The 25,198-nt window shown below is 35.7% G+C and overlaps 1 pseudogene; it reads right to left on the bottom strand.

Annotated features, from left to right (window-relative positions):
• Positions 1 to 873: 873 nt before the first annotated feature.
• On the bottom strand, positions 874 to 23,659 carry LOC118981867 (60S ribosomal protein L9-like; annotated as a pseudogene).
• Positions 23,660 to 25,198: the final 1,539 nt, after the last annotated feature.

Below are 25,198 nucleotides of genomic sequence, written 5' to 3'. Positions count from 1 at the left end.
ACATTTAAAAACCTGATATTTTCTATAGATAGAAAGGGTCTTGCCTTGATAAGAAAGTTTCTGAAATAAGGTGACATAAAAAGAGAAGTAAGCACATAGAACAAAAGATAAACTGTAAAGCACATCATCTTGTCTTTAATACTGTTCCTACTAGTCATTCACTACATGTTTTGCATTATAATTTCTTTACTGATTGCTACATTACATTGGTAATAAAATGGCAATGGGTTTTGCTGAAAAATATAAAAAACAATAAAAGCTGACTACAGGAATTTTCATTTATAACCATTATGAGCAATTCACATGCTCCTGAGGTAGCAGCAATTTAGATCATTAAACTATGCTGTATATATACTAATAGGTAGAGAGCAAATAGATTTTTCTTATCGCACATTCACAGTAAGAAAAAGGTTCTGAACAAAGGTTGACTGAGCAGTTTGTCTCTGACCATCTCAGCTCACCCACAACTTAGATCTCCCTTTACAACAATGTACTTTTTCCATGTACATTATCTCAAGGAAATAACGAAAATTAAAAGAGTATGCGTTAAACATTTCTATGTGGTGACATACTTTCTAGTCAGAGATTCACTCCTATTGATTATGACTTACGTATTAAAAAAGAAATCTTCTCAGTAACCCAGACTCTTATGGAGTCTTATTACCCTGTCATAATAATAAATCAGTGAAAGCATGGCCATTTCAGAACATAAAACAATAATAACTAGACTTGATATGAGCAATACAGCTACAATTGGATTTTAAAGATCACCTATCTATTTTTTTCAATATACAGTTCTTATTTCATCTTTAAAATATCATAAATAAGTCCGAGGAATCACCCAGCTCCTTGCTGTTTCTGTAGCTGGACAAATTAGATCTCTTCGGCCTGCTGAATTGTTCCTTTTTCATAGATATGGATACCATCCCCAAATTTTCTATATCTTTGTTTTTAACCATTATAGCTTGCTGAATCAAAACAGCTGAATTTGATATAAGCTTAATGTCATTTCCTTCAAAAATCAACTCATCTTTCTGGGCTTGGTGTAGTGAATAACCAATGACCGATCTCATCTGAAATACAGCCTGTGGATGTATTTTTCAGCCAAGAAATTTCTGATTTTGATAAGAGAACTGTTCTCCCGAACTACCATATTGATAGGGAAGTGAGTAAACACAGACCTCATCTTGTGATGGAAGCCCAGTGTGACACCCGTGATCATGGTCAGTACACGGCGGCAGAGAGTGTGAAAGGTCGCCAGTCCACTCCTATTTCCCCACCAATTGTCAGCCCAAAGCTGCTGCTTTTCTTTCCAAAGAGACTGCGTGTTACACTGATGTGACTGAAGTCCCTCCAAGGGGTACCCCTAAGGCCCTTCACAATAACTGAGTGTCCTTTCAGAGTGATGCTGACATTTTCTGCAATGTCAACAGCCTGATTGCTGAGAATGTTCTTTATCCTCTCAGTAGACTGGGATAAAAGAGCTAGAGATCAGCTTTCTCAACCACCTCATCCTTCGAACCAGGAAATTGAAATAGTAAGGTCAGAGAGCTCATGTATGGCATAATCTGGAATCCATGTTCTCCCATGTCTCCTTATAATTACTACATGCCTTTTACCTGTAATGTTTCTTCTCTTTCGACTGACCCCACCCCTCTGCCTGGTGAGATTTTTTCATTAACCAATATTCAATGTGTCCTAGGCATGGGCATTCCCACTACAATGCCATCTCCACTTATTGCTATCACTACATTTGTCCTTGTCATGTATCTCTATGCCCAAAATTCTAATATAAAAATATTTAGGCCTGTTGCAATCAATTTTTAAAATCTGTTTCTAATCGTGGAGCCTGCTTGGATAATAACAGCATCTTATTAAGAACAGAATCTGTGGGCCTGTCTGAGCTTCTGTCACAGAGTGGCACACAGAAATGCTCCTCAGTGACTGAAGCAGGAACATATATGGCAAGTGTGATGGCTTAAATACAAAAATCCATTCTGCACGGGTCAAGGAGAGCTTCAGACTGAATGATGTAAAATGCAGGACAGTAAAAGGGTGTGCCTGGATTAAATACCATTGCTGTGCTTTCACAGGTCTGTGCGATACCTAAAAGCTACTTTTCCAGGGTTTCAAAAAAAGATAGCTTTCTTGGCAACTGGACAGGTATATACAGATCCCAAGTATACGAAAAGCAAAATCTCATTAGCATCCAGTTTCTAAACAAGCAATGTACATTAGAAATAGAGAGAAAAATAACTTCAGCAACATAAAATCATCAACAAAGATTGAAATATGAGAAATCAGACATTGAGCATTCTAAGCAGTTAGGCTGTTATCCCTGCTGTCCTAAAATGACCAGATAGGTAGAAAGTAGCATGGACACAGGAGTTTAGGGAGTAACATAGCATCAGGGAAAAAGGAGTCTGAGAGATAGACCACAAACAGAGTAATTTCCACGAGGCAAACTTCTCTAAACTGTTACTGTACCTTCCTGTTTGGTCCTTGGAAACTTCACATCCAGGGACACCATCTACAGGGACATCATCTACAAAATGCTCCCAGTTTGGGTGATCTTCCTCATCTCCTCCTTTTTATGCTCATCTAAACTTTTGCCACCATCCTTACACCAAACAGTTACCAAAAAAACAGGCAAAGTTTTAGTCAAATGCAAAATATCATTGAGCTTTTATTATCATTGGGTTTCAGATTTCTGCATGTCTTCTGAACAGAGACATGGCCACTTTTTGTTTTAGACTATATTTTTTTGAGAAATTGTGCAATATAAAAGAGTGATAAGCCCTATGGAAAAAAATGAGAGGGACTCAGGGTAGAGGATGAAGAGAATTCTGTTTAGACAGTGTGGTTAGGAATAGCTTTTGCTGAGAGGGTGTCTGAGAAGAGACCTGCATGAAGGCAGTGAATGAGCCAGGCAGACACTGGCATGATATTTGGCTTTTCCAGGCGGAAGGGAAAATGGGGGTCTTGGGGCATGGGGATCCAAAGAGGGTGGTTTCATTTACATTAGTGTTTCTGGCTCTAATTCCTGACTGAGCTTTTCCTTTCCCTTCTCTCAAGAATATACATAAATAATTAAACGAATCCAGTCAGGCCCACCTTGTTCCTTGTCACCCTGGCAGGGAGCCTGGCATAGATTTTGGATCCCAATAATCAGTTGCTCCCAAATTAATACCTCTTTCTCTGGAAAAAGCAGTGTTTTCTTTTAAAAAGGAATACTCACACAGAATACTGTTTGTTTAAACTGAGACTCACTCATACATAATTTATTTTTCCTGGCCTCTGTCCACCCTTCTGTGAGTTGCTGCTTCCCTTGACCTCTCAGGGGATTCAGCACACTCTTGCTCAGCTGGATCTTTGCCACCTGCATACAAACTTGCCTTAACTTAGCCCATCCTAAAAAAAAATGAGGACAGTTTTAAAACCCCACTGGGCTCCAGTGTGCTCCTCCAGAAAATGCCCTATTTTGTGCCATGCCCTTCAGGGTAAAGCTGTCACAAGAGTTGTGTGTGGTCACTCCTTCCTTGTGTCCTACTGTTCTTTATGAACATTGTCAATGTGGCCCTCTCTCTCTTTTCCTAATCAGCATTGGAAGGGGTCTGCCAATTTTATTACTCTTTTTTAATTTTATTTATTTATCTTTAGAGATGAAAGGAAGGAGAGGAGAGAAATATCAATGTATGGTTGCCTCTCATGAGTTTCCTGCTGGGAACTGGCCTGCAGCCCAGGCATGTGCCCTGGCTGGGAATCCAACCTTGATCGTGTGGTTCACAGGCCCGCACTCAATCCACTGAGCTACACCAGCCAGGGCAATTTTATTACTCTTTTAAAAGAAGTAGCTTTGACTGTTTAATACATCTTCCTAATTAATGTCTGCTCTTCTAATAATAAAGGCTAACTGCAAAGAACTGAGCAATATCCTGGTGCCCTGGATCTTTTGTATGTTTACTCATTCAGTCCTCACCACAACTCTGTGAGACAGGTGCTATTACTAACCATCATTCATTATAGATGAGGAAAAATGGAGAGCTTAAGTTACTTTCAAGGTCAAAAACTGCCAAGAGAGAAAGCAGAGATTCACATATAGTCAGTTTGACTTGGAAGACAATACTTCTTTATTAAGGCTTACCCTCTACTATCTTTGGGTTTATTCTTCAGCTTTTGTTTTTCATCTTTAAGGTTGTTTCGATGCTTAGGTCCTTAAGTTGAACCCTTTTCTTTTTTTTTTTTTACCCTAAATAAAATCTAAGGCTATATATTTCCAACTGAGTTGCACTTCAATCACATTACGCAAGGTTTTGTAATATCTATTTTGATTTTCTCTTTGATCTATCAATTATTTAGAACAATATTATTAAATTTCTAAACGCATGGAGGTTTCCCAACTACCCTGCTAATTGCTACATTTCTAACTTACAGAGTTACTGTCAGACAATAATGTTATTAAGATACTTATCTCGTAAAACTGTTTGTAATTCGCTTTATAGCATAGAATGATGTCAATTTTCATAAATGTTCAAATATGTTTGAAGTTGTTGAATCTTCACTATTGGCTACAATGCCTCATTATCTTTAGTTTATTGATTGTTTTGTTCAAATCTCCTGGGGCCTGTTTGATTTACCAATTATGGTGGCAGTTAAGTAAAATATTCGAATATAGGTACATATTTTCTATTACATTTATATCCTATGTTTTTGAAATTATTTTATGAAGTGTATATAACTGATGTTAACATAATTGCATGGGGTGGGGGTTTTTTGGTTATTACTTTCCTATTTTTTAAAAAAAAATTTACTCTTAACGTTGTATTTTCATGATTATATTTACTATATTATTTTATGCTTTTATTTATCTCAAATTTGTGTTTATAGATGCCAAGACTTTAATACACAATTGTAGATTAGTAAGCAAATGAGTAAACAAACTTCAACAACTAAAAAAAAATCTTCAATAACAATGACAGTATTTACATTTTGGGGTTTCAAAGGTAAATGAAATTTTTCACACACTCCCATAGATCAGTAAGACATATAAAGCTAGCTTAAAAAGTTTTTGCTACCATCAATATAAAATCATACCAAATTACCACAGTACTTTCACATAAGAAAAACTTTATATTAAAATATAGAAAAAATAATCTCAAATTAAAATATTAATTTAAACTGAGAAAATCCAGCTTTATGAAAACTTCATTGATTTATCTCCCTTATTGCTATGTTGTCTTTGTTAAGAGAAAATTTTATCACAGAATCTAGCCAGGCACAGATAATAATTGGCAAACAAGAATTAAAAGTATGTATTTTAACATCCATTCTCTGGCCTGGTAATTTCCAAAATGCTTAACCAAATACTTCTTTAACCCATTCTATGAATAGTCAAATGAGACTGAATAATAACTGATACACAGCCCTGGCTGGTGTAGCTCAGTGGATTGGGTGCAGGCCTGAGAACTAGACGATTGCAGATCGATTCCCAGTCAGGGCACATGCCTGGGTTGCGGGCCAGTTCCCAGCAGGGAACTCATGAGAGGCAACCATACATTGATATTTCTCTCCCTCTTTCCTTCCCTTCCCCTCTAAAGATAAATAAATAAAATCTTTAAAAAATAAATAAAATAATTGGTACATAGTAACTAAGATTTAAGATTTTTTATAATTACTTCATCTTAAAAATCATGTACTTTCTTAATTTCCCAAAGAAATGTTACTCATATTTAACTAAGGAACCATGGGCAAAACTCTAAAATGAACACAGAAGATGGTGAGAGAGGCAAGAGCTAATGATAGAATAGTTACATAGGCATAGGGACCACCAAGTATGAAAGTTGATTTGATATCTATAATGGAACATTATTCTGCTGAAAGAAATTGAAAGTGTTTATGATCCATGCTGAATTTCTTCTTTAGCTTCTTCATGAATCCTTTCTTGACTGAGGTGTTCAATATATTAATCCATGAATTCGAATAAGAATATATGGTTCACCCAACACACACATAAGAAACAGAATAGGACCAAGCAGTTGTTTGGTGTAAAGGTAAAGAACCACACCATTAGTAGTTGCTTGCTTTCTTTTGTCAAGTTTCTTTCCATTCTGTGCTGATTAAATTATCTCCAAATCAGAATTAACCCAATTCTGATGCTCAGTCATATAAAGATATAAACCACAAACCCAGTTTAGCTCAAATGCCTCATTATTCCATAAGTGGCACATTTTCCAGAAATACAAAGGTTACATGACAAAGACTTGTACTATTTTTAAAAGTGTTTGCAGTATTCTAATTGAAACAATTGCTAACTGTGCAATAATCAAGATATTTTTGTATTATATGTGGTACACAAAGGTTATGAGTAGGACTTACACTTTCTCTGTGCAATATATTAGGTCAAAAGATACTAACTTTAAGAGGTTTCTGCTGAGATGATTTCTAAGCATAATTGACAAAGATGTAATATCTTAATTTATTTTATAGTTTGTATATTTGTAAAAAATATTGAAGGCAAATTTGTCTGGTGGTAAACACTTATACCTTTTTCAGTTTTGTCTCTGGTCTCTGAGACAGATCAAATAGAAATGAAGTGGAATCTATTATTACAACATTTTTGTATTTTTCAGCTTTATTTGCATAAGTACACACAAATTGTATGCACTTTTTAAAAAAGGATATATAGCAAGTATAGCAAATATTTGTCATTCATTCAGTGAAAAACTATTTTCAAGCACAATTAACAATACTGAAGATAACTCAATAAATGAGATTAAGTCCTACCTTCATAAACTTAAAAATCATCTAGATCACCTAATTCAAGAATATGTTGCAACAGATTATAAAATAACAGCCATGTGTAATGGAATCTATGCCTTAACAAATACACAACAGAAAAAAATCTTCTAAATGTTTCTAGTACATCTAGTATGTCATTCATTAAATATATAACAATGTCAAAAATTTGCTAAAATTCTTTTATAAATATATTTTAGGGTATGCTCATAGACATTTTATTGGAAGCAGTTAATAAGAACAAACTAAAAGAAAAGTCAATGGCAGAACTTACTAAAATAAAAGATTATGTTACAGTATTAACTATCCTTTGTAATTAAAAATATATTTAGTCAACATTCTGATACCATTTTTAAGACTGTATTGAAATTTTAAAACAGATTTAATTATCAGATACTAACAGATATGATCTATTGAATAGACCTTTAAAAATATTTTGATGGTTATCAAATTCCTTACAAATAAAGTCTCCACTGGAACATATATACTTGAGATAATTAACTAAATTTAAATTTGTCAGAATAGCCCTGGCTGGTGTAGCTCAGTGGATTGAGCTCGGGCCTGTGAACCACATGATCGTGATTCAATTCCCAGTCAGGGCACGTGCTTGGGTTGCAGGCCAGTTCCCAGCAGGGGACACACCAGAGACAACCATACATTGATGTTTCTTTCCCTCTCTCCTTCCCCTCTCTCTAAAAATAAATAAATAAAATATTTTAAAAAATAAATAAATAAAAATAAATTTGTCAAATTAATCTAACTCACTTTGCAAGTTAGTAAAAACATGTTCTTTGAATTAATCAGTCATTTGCCTCAAGTATCCACTCCCTTGCACAGAAAAAAATTAAAGAATTTTTATCCAAGCTTCAGGATAAAATTTTGTACAGATTTAAAAATAATAACAAGGAAAAGTGTTAGTTCTTCCTGGAATGCTTGGTAAAATTCACTTGTGAGGCCATCCAGTCCAGGGCTTGTTTATTGGGAGCTTTTTAATTATTGCTTCATTTTTCACTAGTGTAATCTGTCTATTCAGAGTCTCTCTTTCTTTTTTTGTTTAGTTTTTGGAAGATTGTATGAACTAATACCTCTCCTTCGCAAACTATTTCCCAAAATTCAAGAGGAGAGAAAGCTGCCAAGCTCATTTTTCAAGGCCAGCATTATCTTAATTCTGAAACCAGATAAAGACACTACAAAGACAGAAAATTACAGGCCAAAAACCTTGACAAAATATTAGCAGACCAAATACAGCAATACATCAAAAAGATCACACACCATGATTAAGTGGGATTTATTCTGAGAATCCAAAGTTGGCGCAACTGGCACAAATCAAAATATGTGACTCAACTGGTACAACCACTATGGAAAACAGTATGGAATTTTCTAAGGAGACTAAAAATGAACATGCCTTTTGACCCAACAATTTCACTGTTAGGATTATATCCTAAGAACCCTGAAACACCAATCCAAAAGAACCTAGACACACCAATGTTCATAGCAGCACAATTTATAATAGCCAAGTGCTGGAAGCAACCTAAGTGCCCATCAGTAAATGGTCAGTAAATGAATGGATCCAAAAAGTATGGTACATTTACATAACGGAATTCTATGCAGCAGAAAGAAAGAATTTGCTCCTACCCTTCGCAACAGCATGAATAGAACTGGAAAGCATTATGCTGAGTGAAATAAGCCAGGCAATGAAAGACAAATACCATATGATCTCACCTTTAACAGGAACCTAAACAACAAAACAAACCAGCATGCAAAATATAACCAAAGACACTGAAATAGAGAACAGGATGACAAGGACCAGGGGGAAAGTAGAGGGAATTTCAGGGGAAAGGAAGAAGGGTTTACAGGAACAAGTATAAAGGACACATGGACAAAAACTAAGGATGGTGGAAATAAGATGGGGGGTGGGGATCACTGTGGGGGGTGGGCTGGGATGGGGGTAAAACACAAAAAACTATACTTGAACAACAATTAAAATTAAATAAAATTTAAAAAATATGTGATTCACCACATAAACAAAATGAAGGATAAAGACCACATGATCATATCAATAGATGCGTAAAAAGTATTTGATAGAAACTACATACATTTATGATAATAATTTCCAGCGAAGTGGGATTAGAGGGAATACACCTAAACATAATAAAGGCCACATATGACCAACTCACTGCCAGCCTCATACTCAGTGGGCAAAAACTACAAGTGTTTCCCTTAAGATCAGGAAAAAGGCAAGGGTATCTGCTGTCGCCTGTCTTATTCAACATAGTACTGGAATTCCTAACCATAGCAATCAGAAAAGAAGAAATAAAAGACATCCAGACTGGAAAAGAAAAAGTAAACCTGTCTTTGTTTTCAGATGACATGATACTGCACATAGAGAACCCTAAAGGTTCCACCAAGAAACTACTAGAACTGATAAATGAATTCAGCAAAGAAGCAGGATACAAAATTAACATCCAGAAATCAGTTGCATTTTTATATGCCAATAGTGAACTAACAGAAAGGGAAATTAAGAAAACAATTCCATTCACAATTGCTTCAAAAGGAAAAAATACCTAGGAATAAATCTAACCAAGGATGTAAAAGACCTGTTCTCAAAAAATTATAAGACACTTAAAAAAGAAACTGAAGAAGAAACAAATAAGTGGAAGCATACACCATGTTCATGGATAGGAAGAATTAACATCAGTAAAATGTCCATGTTACCCAAAGCAATCTATAAATTCAACACAATTCTCATCAAGATACCAACAACATATTTCAAAGAACTAAAACAAATATTTGAAAATTTTACAGGAACCACAAAAGAACCTGCATAGCAAAGTGATCCTGAGAAAGAAGAACAAAGTTGGAGGAATCACTCTGTCTAATATCATACACTTATAAGGCCATAGTAATCAAAACAGCACGGTACTGGCAATGAAACAGAATAGACAGCCCAGAAATAAAAATGCATCTTTATAGTCAATTAACATTTGACAGAAGAAACAAGCACATACCATGGGCCAAAGATAGTTTATTCCATAAAAAGGTGTTGAGACAACTGGACAGACACATGCAGAAAAATGAAACTAGACCACCTCTTATACCACACACAGGAATAAACTCAAAATGGGTTAAAGACTTAAATATTAGACCCCAAACCATACAAATCCTAGAAGAAAACATAGGTAGTAAAATTATGAACATTGCTTGTAGCAGTATTTTATCTGATATATCTCCCCAGACAAGAGAAACAAAAGAAAACATAAACAAATGGTACTACATCAAACTAAAAATTTTTTGCACAGCAAAGAAAATCAACAAAATAAAAAGGCAACCCATGGAATGGGGGGAACATATTTGCCAATACACCTGATAATAAGTTAATATTCAAAATTTATTAAGATTTTACAAAATTCAACACCAAAAAACAAACAGTCCACTTAAAAAATAGGCAAAGGACCTAAATAGATACTTCTGTAAAGAGGAAATAAGGATGTCCAATAGACATATGAAAAGATGCTCAAAGTCACTACTCATCAGAAAAATGCATATATAAATCACAAGGAGATATCACCTCACCCCTCTCAGAATGACCACCATCAATAAATCAAAAAACAGTAAGCGCTGTCGAGGATACAGAGAAAGGGGGACGGACACTTTTGCACTGTTGGTGGCAATGTAGACTGGTGCAGCCACTGTGGAAAGCAATATGGAGATACCTCCAAAAATTAAAAATGGATCTGCCTTTTGACCCAGCTATCTCACTTCTGGGAATATATTAGAAGAAACCCAAAACACTAGTTCAAAAGTACTTAAGCACCTCCACATTCATTGCAGCATTATTTATAACCACCAAGATATGGAAGAAGTTCAAGTGTCCATTAATAGCTGAGTGGATAAAACAACTACGGGGCATTTACACAATGGAATACTACTATTTGGCCATAAGAAAGAAGAAATTTTTGCCTGTTGCAACAGCATGGATGGACCTGGAGAGCATTATGCTAAGTGAAATAAGGCAGTCAGAGAAAAACAAATACCATATGATTTCACCTATATGTGGAACCTAATGAACTAACAAGCCAAATAGAAACAGACTTGTAGATGGGGAACAGATGGCAGTTACAGGGAGAGTTGAAGGTGAAAGAATAAAGCAAAAAGGAAAAGGAGCACATGAACAACAGTGTGTTGGTTGTAGGGGAGAGGGAGGTATAAGGGAGTTAAATGGTAATGGGAAAATACATTAAAAATCTAAAAATATAAAAATAATAACAAAATAAATTTAGTACTTTAATAGGTCCATACTTCACTTAGATTCCTAAGGTCTCTACAACTAACTATAGGTAGGTATATGTTTTAAGGCATCAGAACATGTGTGATTAAAAAGCAATTATTTGAAAGTTTTAGATGTCATGCTTGTAAATTATTTCTTAGCTAACTCTTTCCTAACATTTCAAGGACAGGGTCACTGAGGGATTTACTAAAAGCAGGTGGGTTTCCAGAAATGTCAGAATAATATCCTTTACTTGTTTGCTTGCCAAGATAGCACATACTAAAACCCAGACAAAGCACCCCACCCTCCTTATAATTGGGTCTGAATCCATTTCATTGCCCCTTATTTTAAGGAATTTGGAATTGGATTGTATGCATTGAATATGATGTCTGTGCTGTTTAATAGTATGCCACTTGACTATGATCACACTGAAGTCATAATGTAGTGCCATTGTGATATACTGTATACAATCCAATGACACAGCATTAGAATGACAGTACGAAATTTATAAACCTGGTCAGCTGCACTCACATCATTCCTTCTGCCGTGTCTATTCCTCCTCGTGTGATCCTTCGGTCCATGGGGATTTGTAAACACTCCCCTGGGAGTCCAAGAGATGTGCTATAATACATACATTTACAGTTTGTATTTCATTTTCCAGCACAGCCTGTTTTGTAGACCATTTGTTTGGTTCTTACATCTGAGTACCACACACAATTTCCTGACTTGCCAGTTGAACTGCTTATAGTGTATTGCACTGTTGTGCTGCAGATGTGTTCCTGTTATCTCAAATATAACAACTTCCAGGAAGAAATACTAGAGCTTGTTAAAGCTGTGACTGACAAGTAATTTTATTTTAACTATAAAATTAGCATTATCATAGCATTATTAGCATTATCCAGAAGCTCATTCGGGACAATAACTATTACAGAACATCAGGACCTTGGTCATGCTTCAGATATTGGGCAAGGGTGCTGTAAGAAAAGCAGGTGACCACAGTTCAGCTTTGAGAAAGCCCAATGCATACTATTTAAATGTTTAACTGTTCTTTTTTATTTCTTACATGGAAAGGAATGCACTGAAAACTATGATAAAAGATGTTGCAGTATGTTGTTAAAAATTACACATGAAAAAATCATCAAAACATTTATATAACCATGCATGTATCCCTAACAAGTAACGGCTATCATTTAAGTATAAAACTTCTTCATAACTAAAGGACTGCAAAGATTTGCACAGTTATGCCACTAACATGGAGAAAAAAGAATAATAATACTTTATTTTGTAGATGTGAGTTATTTATAATGTGTGATTTTACTAAATGAATACATAGATCATTTATCAACCTTCTGCATTGATAGACTGTATAGAAATAACTGAATGAAAGTTTGGAAGTTCTTATTAATTATGCTGCAATTAAGGACAAAGCAGAGACCAGATAATACATTCAGTTGAGAATTTTTTAAGACTTTTTAACAAAGAGACTATTTACAGAAGTGTTAGCAGGATTGAGGGAGCCAACAGGCAATGTCGAGTCATCCATTCACTCACGACAGCAGGAAGACAATCTGGCATGTAGGTCCCATGAGCAGGTACAAGAAACTGTGTTACTAGAATTTCGGTAAGAGCAAGAACCTTGGGAAAAGCATTCCCAGACAGAAGCTGTAGCCTGAACAGAATTTCTATAAACTGCAAGGCAGAAAACAAGGAACAAAAAGATTAATCCCAGTACTCTTTCCTCCCACACTCTGAACCTTTGTGTGTAACTCAGACTGGTCGGACCTTCCTGGAAACAGTGTGCAAGGAGACTGGGGAAGGCACTCCATAAAGAAAAAGTCCCTCAGGGCACACACTAGGGTCAATGAGTTGGGGTGCCGGATGGTTGCTGCAGGGGAGGTGAGGAAGAGAAGAGCCAACACATTGCCTTCTAAAATGTCTGACTTATTAAAGTAAGTCAACAAGAGGTCCACACAAGGAAAAAAAAAACTCAGCAAATGGATGTGTCTCTTACAACTCTCAACAATTGTGTGATCTTGCTTCTTTTACAACCTAGTTCTCATTCGCACTGCAGCAGCGTGCCCTGACGGCCATGCAGGTGTTTATGGAAGTAGGTATTTGAAACAAGCGCTGCAGAAGTGTCCTCTGTGCCCTTCCCTGATCACACACCCTGCCCTCCTTGAAAATAGCCATTATCCTGTTTGGTCAGTAAATACGTCCTCACTCTCTTTTCGCTTTCATCCCCTATGTATATGCCATGGTCTATACTTTAGCTTTATCAGAATGGAAAATTTTATATACTTTCTTTTGTTGTTTTGTTTTTTTTTTTACAACACCTTTATTGAGATATAACTTCCACTTCATAAAATTCACCCTTTTAAAGTCTACAATTCGGTAATTTTTAGTATATTCATTGAGCTGTGCCAGACTAACTGAGAGAGAGAGAGAGGTTCAAATCAGTAAAATCAGATATGAAAAGGACACAATGTTAATTTTATGGCAGTAAAAATCTAAGGGAATGCTATAAACAGTGATTTTTCCATTCGCCAGATGATAGACAGTGGAGCTTCTTTTATGTTTTGGCTATTATAAATAATGCTTCTGTGAACATTCATGTGCAGATTTTTCTCATTTTAGTGGACACATATTTTTATTTCTCCTAGCTAGGTACCTGTGATCAAAGCAGACAAGATGGGTCATATAGTATCTCTGGCTTTAGCTTTGACAATCCATTATTGAAGCCCTGTGAGCATGAGCGTTATATAATGGACATGTTAAAGCTTGCTATTTCAGCCTCTTGATGTAGGTTTATTTATTTTCTATTACTTTGAGGGTCAGTTTCCATAATTTGTGTTTTCCAGAAATTATTTCATATTAACCAGGTTATCTAAATGATATAGACCCCACCATGTAATTATGTACATATTTTTGCACACAATTGTTTTTTTTAATTAGATGAGATATATTAGGAGAAGAAACATGCATCTTTATTGGCTGTTAATTTTTTTTAATTAGCCTTACCAGTGCTCTTAATTTCTAGCATAGGTTTGAATTTACTGTCTGGGTAATTTCACTTTAAATAAAGATTTTTTTTGTATTTCTTGTAAGTATCATCTGCTAGATATGAAAGCTCTACTTTTGTTTATCTGTGAATGTCTTTATTTCATATTCCTTGTTGAAAGATAATTTTGTTGAATACAAATTCTGACTTTTTTGTGTCTGTTTACAGCATTTTAAACACATCGTCACAGTGCATTCTGGCCTCTGCTGTTCCTGACAGCTAATTTTATTGAGATTCCCTGTATATGATGATTATAAGAACATGCTGCTTCAAGTTGTTCTTAAAAAATCTTTTTCTTTTGTTAGTTCTACTATGATACACCTGAGTGTAGATTTATTTCTTTTTATACTGCTTAGAATTTGTTGAGATTCTTGGATGTGTAGAATAGGTTTTTAGGAAATATTCAGTCATTATATATATATTTTTAAATCCTTTTCTCTCATCTCACTCCCCAGAAGTGTAGCCTTGGGCATGAGTCACCCAGCATGACAGTGGCTTCAGCAAAACTATCTTTGGTGGCCTCTTTCCCTGATCTCTTAGCTAAGCTGTAGGTCTTATTTAGTATCACATATGCAGTTAGTTTCCACTAATTGCTGGCTGCCTAATCACTCTATTGTTTTTGACAATGTCCTGGGGCACAAATTGCACACGTTATGATCTCATTAAATTAAGGCCTCTTTTCAGAGATAGTTTTGAGGCAAATCTTTAAAATTTGTTCTCACCACAGGAGGGCTCTTCTTACCTGTATCTTTCTGATTCTTTCTAGTACTGGCCTAGAGTTTAGCTTTTTCTCATGGAGCTACCAGCTTCCTGTTATTTAATAGTCAGTTCTTTTAGGGAGAGCTTCAGAGTGCTCCGTTCTTATAGCCAGCCTCTCCCCCTGAGCTAAATTTCTCCACCACTGCTCTAGAACTGCAGAAGTGGATTGTCACTGGCTTCTCTTGGAGTGACAGCCCTTTTGAAGGAGCCAGGTGTATGAAGAGATGGCAGTCTAGTATTCTCAGCTGACCTATTCTGATATGGAAACACTGCTATACAAGGACATGAGGACAAGGGCGATTGGCATTTCAGATCCCCAGTCTCTTACACCTGGTAGAGTGTAAGAGACTACAGGTAGAACTTCTAGCCTATACCAGTGAACTAGGTGGGTAAAGGAAAATCCTTAATTTGGGAGTGGGTGAGGGATGAATGAGAAACACTGACAGTCTGCCTCTCCTGAGGAGATAGCATCGTCATGGGCTGAGAGATGAGGAAAGAGAAAGCTCTGTATTTTTGCCATAGCCACTTAGGGCAGGGCTTCCATCATGCTGAGCTGGAGACATGCCAGGTAGAGTGGGAGTGATAGCGACAAGTGCCACACACATGTCATCCTTCCTGAGATTTAGTGGATGTTCTTGAAGAAATGTTTCTACATTTGCTGTAGGTCCGTAGGATTATTTCTGAAAACTTCAGACAATTTTATACTCATTTAATTTTTATCAGTCATGGTTGTTTTGCTAGCGAGATAGTCGACAATGCCATTCAGGAAATGGTATCACCTAGTTTTCTTTTATGACTTTTTCCCTATCCTCAACAATTGCATCTGCCTATGCTGATAAATGTGGAATGTATTGTTCATTAATTGTTAGTGCCTTATCTTACTCCATTTTATGACTGTACTACAATTCTTCTTTCCTGATATAATAACGATGGGCTTTTGCAATACGATAAATGCTGATGTGAGGATTAGTATAATATTCTTTCACGCACAATTACAAGATTTGTTCTTAGTTATATGTATAGGATTGCAATAGCTGGATTATATAGTACAAGAGTCCAAGTATTATTATCTAATGGCAAACTGTTTTCGAAATATACTTTCTTTTTTAAGAGATATGTATTTATTGTTTTTAATAATATTTTTATTGTTGTTTAAGTACAGGTATTTCTATTTTGCCCCTCATCCCAGCCATCCCCACCTCCTACCCTTTTTCCTAACTCTCTTTGGCTTAATGTACAAAGTACACTTTCAATAGCAGTGTTCAAGGCAGTTCAGGATGAACCCTTTTCCTTGACATAATTTAGCATTATAAGCCACTTGTAATTTTTGTTTATACCATTGAGGTTTCATTTCCTAATTATTAATGAAATTGAATGTTTTCTCATGTGTTTCCTGGCCATGTATATTTACTGCATGGTAAAGTATATAATTTTTTATCTATATGTCTGTTGTTTTATTTGTGGTTTTATTAGCAATGTGAGAGTTTTTCTAACATTCTGGCAACTACTAATACTTTAATATGGATGCTCAATTCAAAAAAATATTTTTATTTATTTATTTTAAGAGAGAGGGGAAAGGAAGGGGAAAAGGAGGGAGAGAAACATCAATGTGTGGTTGCCTCTTGAGGACCCCCTACTTGGGGCACAATACAGGCATGTGCCCTTACAGAGAATCAAACCGGTGACCCTTTGGCTCACAGGCTGGTGCTCAATCCTGATGCTCAATTTTTGAAAAAAATTGAAAATGTTTACTTTAAGTTTCTGCTTCATCATTTTTATTTCTTAAGCATATTTTTATGAAAGATCTTAAGCTTGGGGAAATGGAATTTACTGTTTTTCTGTGAGACTTCATGTACTCTCCAGTGTTTCTCCATTTCTTACCACAGGCAGGGCTTTCCCCGCCATGCTCACCAAAGGTAAAACGTCAAACTTAGGGCTTCTCCATTTTCGCCCCAGGCTCTGCTCCATCCATATCACTGTTACATTTTGCATTACAGGCAGTGATCCATCTACAGCGTCTTCTCATTCATTTCCACAGCCACCTCCTCTTCCGCAGCGCTCTTAAACGCTCATTACCGCAAGCTCCATCCATAATGGGCACCCATAGGCTCACCACAGGCCCTGCTCTTTCCATAGCGTCCTGCCATTCTTCACCATAAGCATGGCTCTATCTGTATTGCTGTTTCATTCTTCACCATGGTCAGGGCTTCACCTTACTGCGCTTCCATTCGTTATCTTTCATAGCGTTTCTTGATCTTCACCACAGACTCCTCTCCATTCCCAGCAGTTTTCTCTTTTTCTCCTAGATCAGTGCTTTGCCCATGTTGTTCTTGCATTCCCTACAGCAGGCAATGCTTCCCCTGTAGTGTCCCTCTCTTCTTCTCCTCAGACGGCGTTCCTTTGTAATGGTCCTCCAACCTGTACCTCAGCACTCCTCCATACATAAGCCTCTTCTTCCACGTCCACAAATGACCCAAATTTTCTCCTTACTCAGGGCCTTTCCTTCTGCTATTTTTTTAGTCTCTTTCCTTCATTATTTTATTATCTAATTCTTAGGTCTCTGTAGTTTCAAATATAATAATCATTCTTATGAAAGACCATTTTGACCCCACAATGTAAACTTCATCATACATTTATTTTCTCCATTGTTGACTGTATTATTTTTATAAAATCCTAATTTTGAGTTGTTTTTATATCATTTAATATCTTATAAATTAGACAATGTATTTCATAGAATGTTGGATTACCAATGTAATGTTTTCTAATATTGGACCCTGTACACCGTGTTACACCAGCAGCAGCTTCATATAACTCCTGTTTACTGAGTCTCTTGATTACATTATTTTCTCTTATGCTTGATTTAATCCTGTGGGATTTTTTTCCGTACAGTAACACACTGTCCAGCCTAAGAGCAATAGGCTATGCCATATAGCCTAGGTGTGTAGTAGGCTATACCAACCAGGTTTATATGAGTATAGTATGTTGTTCACACAACAAAGTTCACCTAACATTTTCTAGAATATGTCCCCATCTTAAAGTGCCATGTAACTGTACTTAAATGTATTTTTACTTGCCAATCTTTTGTTACAAAGGTATCAAAATGATACCATTTTAATGACAACTATTTGTATTCCATATCATTTTTTTTACTTCACTTATGATTTCTCATTTTCCTTTAAGATAGATCTATAATTTGAATACATTTCCTTAGGATTCTTATAATGGAATTATTTGAAAGCTTGCAATGTATTTTCTCATTTGCAGTTATCTTATCTACATTGAATATGAAATTATCTTTGATGGCTTGCTTTTATTCTAATCATCGCCTTCCTTGTAAATCTTAGGTGTACATAACATTTCATTATTTTATATAACACCATAACAAATTCAGTTGCATGAACTCATTTTGGAACAAACAGGATAGACCCTTGTCAAACTTTTAAGTCAACAAGTTGAACAAGAAGTGTAGGGCAGAGCAGAGCAGAGCGTCATCACCAGCCCATGTATGTGCTCATGATGCTCTGGGAATAAGGAGTTCACAAACTGTGAATAACAGTTGATAGAGTAATTTCACCAATGGCAGGTCCATTAACAAACTTCTGTTTCCCCTCAGAAGATATTTTATTCAATGGACTATGGAGACATTCCAAACTTTATAAAGATACAAGGCAGGAAAATATATAATAACTAGTTATATAAACATGTCAGCTTTTAATAAACACAACACTGAATTTTTTCACTGTTTATAGTGTAACATTACACTAACAGTAGAGAACTATCATCTGACATTTTTGTTATTTTAGTCAAAATGCTCTTCTTATCATTGAACTGTATACTACCACTATCAAAATGTGAAATGTTTCCATTAGAACACTTAATTATCATTAAAAAGAAGAGTCCCTTAAGCAAGTGATCAGGGTTGCACATTATCTTGGTCAACACAGGTCATGTTGATATCACATATTTCCTAAGATGTGCTGAGAAGGCGTGGTGGCTTAGTGGTGTTCACGTCCAAGACACATAACCCCCATCTAATACCAAGAAAATATGACACAAACCCAAGCTGATGGACAGCTGAGAAATATCTGACACTTTTTGCTCTTCAAAAAGTGTTAAAATCATGAAGCACAAGAAAAAAAACTGGAAAATGATCACAGATCATAGACTAGATCATGATGACTACATGCCATGAGGTATCAAGGACTGGATACTAGAATAGAAAAAGGACACAACTGGAAAAATTGGTAAATTCTGAGATAAGTCTACAGTTGCCTTACTAGTTTTATACCAATTAGTTTCAACAAATGTGCCACGGTTATGCAAGGGTTAGCGTTACATAACACTATGTGAAGGAAATATAGGACCTCCATGAACTATCAATGCATCTCCTGAAAATACAAAAATATTTCAAAATCAAAAGAGTTTAGAACAGGGGTCCAAATGCTTGGCTCTCGGGGCCACACTGGAAATGAGGAGTTGCCTTGGGCCACACATTAAATGCACAAACAATAACAAAAACAAAAAAACTCATAACGTTTTAAATAAATTTATGATTCTGTTTTGGGTCACATTCATAGCCATCCTGGGCCTCATGAGGCCCATGGGCTGCAAATTGGACATTTCTGGTTTAAAACAAGGTTTTTCCACTATTTTTTTATATATAGCTCTTTAGATGTTTTAAATGTCATTTTTCCCCTAAGAAGCTGAAACTGGCAATTGCTTGTAAGAAACCAAACTCCAGTCCATGTCACGCATGCTATTATCTCAGAATACTATTGTCTATGTCATTTCCCCATGCTAATAATGCTTATTGGTGAACATGACAAACTGTCGTCCCTCAAACATATTTCTGGTTAGCTATGAGTAAAATTAGAAATAGTCATAAAAGTTCTAGCTTTATTATAATGATGACTTAATTTTTCTAAAATCGTTTTACCCAAGGCTTTTGCTCAAAATGGCAGAGTAGGTCAACACTGCACTCACTCCTTCCATGACACATCAAAATTACAACTAAACTACAGAATGACCATCATAAAAAAATGCCTGAAGTCTGCCTGAACAGAAAATCACATTATTACAGATGTACAGAAGACACATCAAGACCGATAGGAGGTATGGAGGATCAGAATGTGCTGGCCTCATACCCACCTGTGCTGGTTGAAAATAGATTGGGAGAAATATCTTGGCTGAGGAAGTAGGGACTCGTATTTCTCAGGAGTCCCAGCCCCACACCACACTTCTGAGTCCAGGGTTCCAGTGATGGAAGAAAAGTCCCCACGGCTTCTGCATGTGAAAACCAGCATGTACCTGAGTGAGACAGAAAGCCTCTAGAGTTCCAAGCATTCCTCTTAAAGTGTCCACACAACATGGGCTTGCTTGTGAACAGACTACTTGTTCTTAGCTCCAGCACTAGGGCAGCAGCTTTAAAGACACCAGGGACATACAGGGAGGCACTGAATTGTCTGGCTTCAGAGTGAGAGCTGGAGGGGCAGCTTTCTCCCAGACAGAAGCACTGGCAGGAGCCATTGTTCCTTTGATGAGCCCATCCCTCGCAGGCATAGGCAGGTACCATATCTATGTCTCCATCAACCTGGCTCATACTATTGGCCCTGCACCACCCAACTTGCAGGCCTACCCAAGCCACTTCTACTGGAATTTCCACACAAACAACCTGTCCTGGCTCATGCTTCAGACTTTCCTAACATCTCTCAAAAGCTCACAAACCTCAAACAAGCAGTATCTGGCCTCAGCATGCACTGTACCCCTTACTAAGAAGTTTCAAGTCAGGTACCAGTGGCAGCTAGCCTCAGTTCCCAGTTCAGACATCTCTAAGCCCAGGCCAAATGGCAACCATCTACTTTGTAACTCATACCAAGTGGCCCCAAGTAGGCCACAGGCAGCAGCTGACCTTGGTCTGTACCTCCCAAGAGGCCCCAAAAGCAACACACCCAGAGCCAGCATCAGAGAACCACCCATCCACCTCCACAAACAACACACTCAAGGAGAAGACTCAACAGGCACCAAATCCCTGCAAAAGTGAATCCTACTCCATAGAACTGGCCTTTGCACAGCAGCTCCTCCAGTGTAGTCAAGGCCAGTCTTCACAACAAACCTGAGAGTCAGTCCCTCCCACTGATGTGCCAACAGCGATCAAGGCTCAATTTTAACAGAAGAGCACACAAAACCCACCCAAGGGGTACACATGGAAGACCCAGCTAAGGTGACCAGGGGGACTGCACCACTGGGCCCCACAGGACACCTACAACATAAGGTCACTGGGAGATGTAGCAGCTCTACCTGACACACAGAAACGAACACAAGGAGGCACCAAAATGAGGAGGCAAGTTCAAAACCTTGTTATGAACTTGTTTGTTCAGCTTACTTATGAGCCATCTTAAACTCTAAACTATGAAAATGAAGGTTTCAGTGTCATTTGGAAAAACAAGTTAAGTGTTCAAATAAACCCTGATATCCCACATTTTGAAATATCATAGTAATAATAGAAAACTAATAATTACAAGCTGCATTCAGAAAGAAAGCTACCACAATCTTGCTGGTAAGTGAAAAATACTGAGTAATGGTTTGCTAAATGATGTATAGATATATAAGAAGTAATATGCAAACATTAAAAAACAGTAATATAGATTAAACTTTTCTTACATTTCTGACATGTAAAAGAAAGAAATTATAAATTACTACTTCAATTCTCTAAAATTACAAGAAATGATAAAGCAATGTTAAATGATGTATAAATAAAAGACCACTTGCTATTGCTTTGTCTTTATATAAAATCAAATTCACAGACAAAGCCTGGCTCCTATTGTACAATTTTGAATTAATTATTGTACAACTTGAAGAATTTCTATGTTATGTCCCCATATGAAGCATTTTCTTATACTTTAATTATAAATATGAAGAAATTTTGGCATGTACAAAGTCATGTTAGATTTACCTCTACTTTTTATATATAACCCTTATAAAAATAATTTCCCTATATTACTCAGTTATATTCAGCAAACATAAATATGTTTACTTACTTCAGACAACAAACAATTATTCATCTAAAGTAAAGGTTGGAATTTTTGATTTAGGTTTATTCAGATGAGGCTATCTAATTTCTTGTTACATCATATCTCTTAAAGTTGTATTTTTTTCCACCTGGGTTCTGGGCAAAGTGCATGTTGTTTACCTTTAATTCACTTCCCCAAATAAATCATTTTATTTAGTTCCCTTTTCTTACCTATAGATCAACTTTACTTCAGGAGACTTTGTGTAAGAAGCCTTGGTTAAGATGAAGATAATTTGTTACCATAGAATCAGAGAAGTAAAAATAGCACTCAGTGAGCTAGTGCACTTAGCCATCATCTCAGACAGAAAGATGTCAAACCAAGCAGCATTTGAGTCAGGGATTTCATTTCACTGTTTAAATTCCATTAGTTAGAAAGTACCTGTATTTCTCAAACTGCAATGCAGCTAAAAGTTGAGATAATATGGAATATAGAACCATTGCGAACATACGTGACACTGCAACCTGAGATATTTCAGCAATCACGTAATTAGAAAAACATCTACACTCACACACCATGCCTTTAAAGTGTTTAGAATTTAATAACTTTATTAACATTTAAAGTGTTCACAATAAATATTGATTATTTAAACATTTAAATTTAATACTGAAGTTGCCCACTCTTGTTTAATTTAGCTTTTTGTAAATGTAGTTGTTGCATCATATAGTTCATATTTGTATATGTTTTTAACAGCTTATGTGAATATATATAACATAAGAAACCTTTCAAAAGAAATTGTAATATATATTTATTCTTTTGAAGTTATCATTAAACTTTGAACCTGTCCACTATTATTCAGTAGACAGTAAACCAATTAGGACCTGTACATTAATCATCAACTTACCAATCAGATCCTTTCCTTAAAAAGAAAAAGAAAAATATTTTCTAGGTACTTTTGTCACAATGTTCACCAAAATTTGTAATTCCTTAATCATGTTTGTATTCTATTTATGTTTTGTTTTCAATTTTTATTTTTTAATTTAATTTTATTTTTATTGTTGACACTACAACAGATGGCCCCGTTTCCCTCTTTTGTTCATCTCTACCGTATCCCCACCCCCCTTCCTTCTGGCCATCACCACACAGTGTTTGCAAATTTATAATTTTTTCATTCATAAAGTTATTTGAATCATTTTTTTACTTCACAGCTAGAAATACAAACTTACTCTGGAGAAAAATATTTCCTAAACAATATCTTGAGAGCAGATATTTAGAAATTATACATTTACAATATTAGAAAAAATTGGAGACCTTGTTAAGTTATAAAAAAAGTCTTTAATCCAACTTAGACCTTTTATTTTATACCTGGTCTTGGGAACAGTTACTTTTAATGCTTATTTTATTCTTATGTTGGATATAATCACCTAAACAGAAGTCCTATCAGTTACTTTTTTTAAAAAATTAATTTTATTTATGTATTTTTGTTGAGATAAAATTAACATATAACATGGTATTAGTTTTAGGTGTACATCACAATTATTTGACATATGTACATATTTCAAAATGATTATCTTACTAAGTTTACCTGATGTCTGTCACCTCACCCAGTTACAATTGTTTTCTTGTGATAAGAACTTTTAAGAGCTTCTCCCTCAGCACCTTTCAAATGTACTACAGTGTGTTGGTACCGATACTCACCGTGCTGTATGTTACTCCCCAGAACTTATTCACCTTATTACTGGAAGTTTGCACCTCCGGGCCAACTGTGCCCATTTTGCCGCCTCCCAACCCCCACCTCTGGAAACCACCCATCTGTTCTTTGTATCTGAACTTGACTTTTTAGAGTCCGCAGCTTTTGTTTTCAACTAATAATTTCTAACATCTGTTACTTAATCTTTTAAAATATTAATCAGTGTCTTAAGCATTACTGTTCATTTCTTCTGTCCCTATATCATCATTCTGCACAAAGAATTACAGAAAACCCTTTAAAACTCTATTTTTTATTTTCACAGAAACTAGAGGATCTGTGCAGAGTTACCCCAGTGATACACCACACAGGAGAAAAATAAACACGATGCTGTGTTTTTATAATGGCTACAGTGGTTATTTTACCAATAAGTATCTGTAACACTTTTTAAGAATAAAAATGGGGCATGTGATTTATGATGGCATTCACAAAAGGCCAAAAATTTGGGAAACTGGGAATGGTGTTACTGGTGTTTCAAGTTTTTGTCAGGTCTATAAAGAGCAGCTCTAGTAAATTTGTTTAGTTTTTGTTTGTTTGCTTGTTTCTCATAAAGAATCACCTGGCATTATTTGACATTCAAACTTCTAATATTAAATTTCTAATTTCATACTTCCTCGGGAAATTGGGAAGAAACTTTCTACTCACTAAAGGACACAGAAGAGTAGAAAGGTAGAGAGAAAGTGGGAGTGAGGAGGAGGTGAATGAGAAGCAAGGATGATTATATGGAAAAAGAGGTGAAAGAGAGTAGAATAATAGTAATTATATGACAGATAAAAGAATACTTGCTTTCCACCAGGACAACTGTTGATCTAAACTATTGTAGTCTGTCAGTGGAATTGAAGTTATGGGGTCACCATTACAGTGAAACAATGTAATTACCGTATTCAGTGTAACTCCTTCACAGGGGTTTTTCTTTTTCTGTTCAATTGTAAAGAATTACCATTAATTTATAAAGAAAAAGAGAATTCAGAATTCATGCACTACCAGGCTGTGTGTCAGAATTATCTGGAGTAGTTTAACAATTATTTTAATACTTAAAATATTTTGAATTTATAAAGTAAAATGGTTTCATGGAATATAAATTTTTAAAACTCTGACAATGTAATTAGATCGCCAATGTGAGTATAATATACCTGTGTTTTTAACAGGACCATAAGTGATCCTCTGTACCAAGATCATCAAGCATCATTTTCTTTATGCATTTAATACAGATATGATATTTAAAAAGTTGATTTATTTAATGTATTAACAAAACCAATCTGTAGAACCAGACAATTTTCTGTGCTAATTTATATTATATAAATCTCATTGAATCTATCTTATATTACAGGTAATTCTGGGTCTACTCTGAACTTTTTTTTTTTTTTAGATAACTCTGAACTTTTATCCATGTGAGTAGAATCTATTTGGCCCTTTGTTGTTTTTTTTTTACAGGCTTTAATTGAATATATCTCTTATTATTTGTTTGAAGCATAGGGCTTTGATAGCATTTACTTTAGTTTTACAATTGAACTCCCAGAGTACATTCCAGAGGAACATGGCAGTATGAACAGTTATAACCTGGG

The sequence above is a fragment of the Sturnira hondurensis genome, unplaced genomic scaffold (assembly GCF_014824575.4).
Source record: "Sturnira hondurensis isolate 20B ecotype Veracruz unplaced genomic scaffold, ASM1482457v3 Scaffold0024805, whole genome shotgun sequence".
Classification (NCBI taxonomy): domain Eukaryota; kingdom Metazoa; phylum Chordata; class Mammalia; order Chiroptera; family Phyllostomidae; genus Sturnira; species Sturnira hondurensis.
Note: the sequence above shows the minus strand (reverse complement) of the source record. Positions and strands in the feature narration are given on the sequence as shown.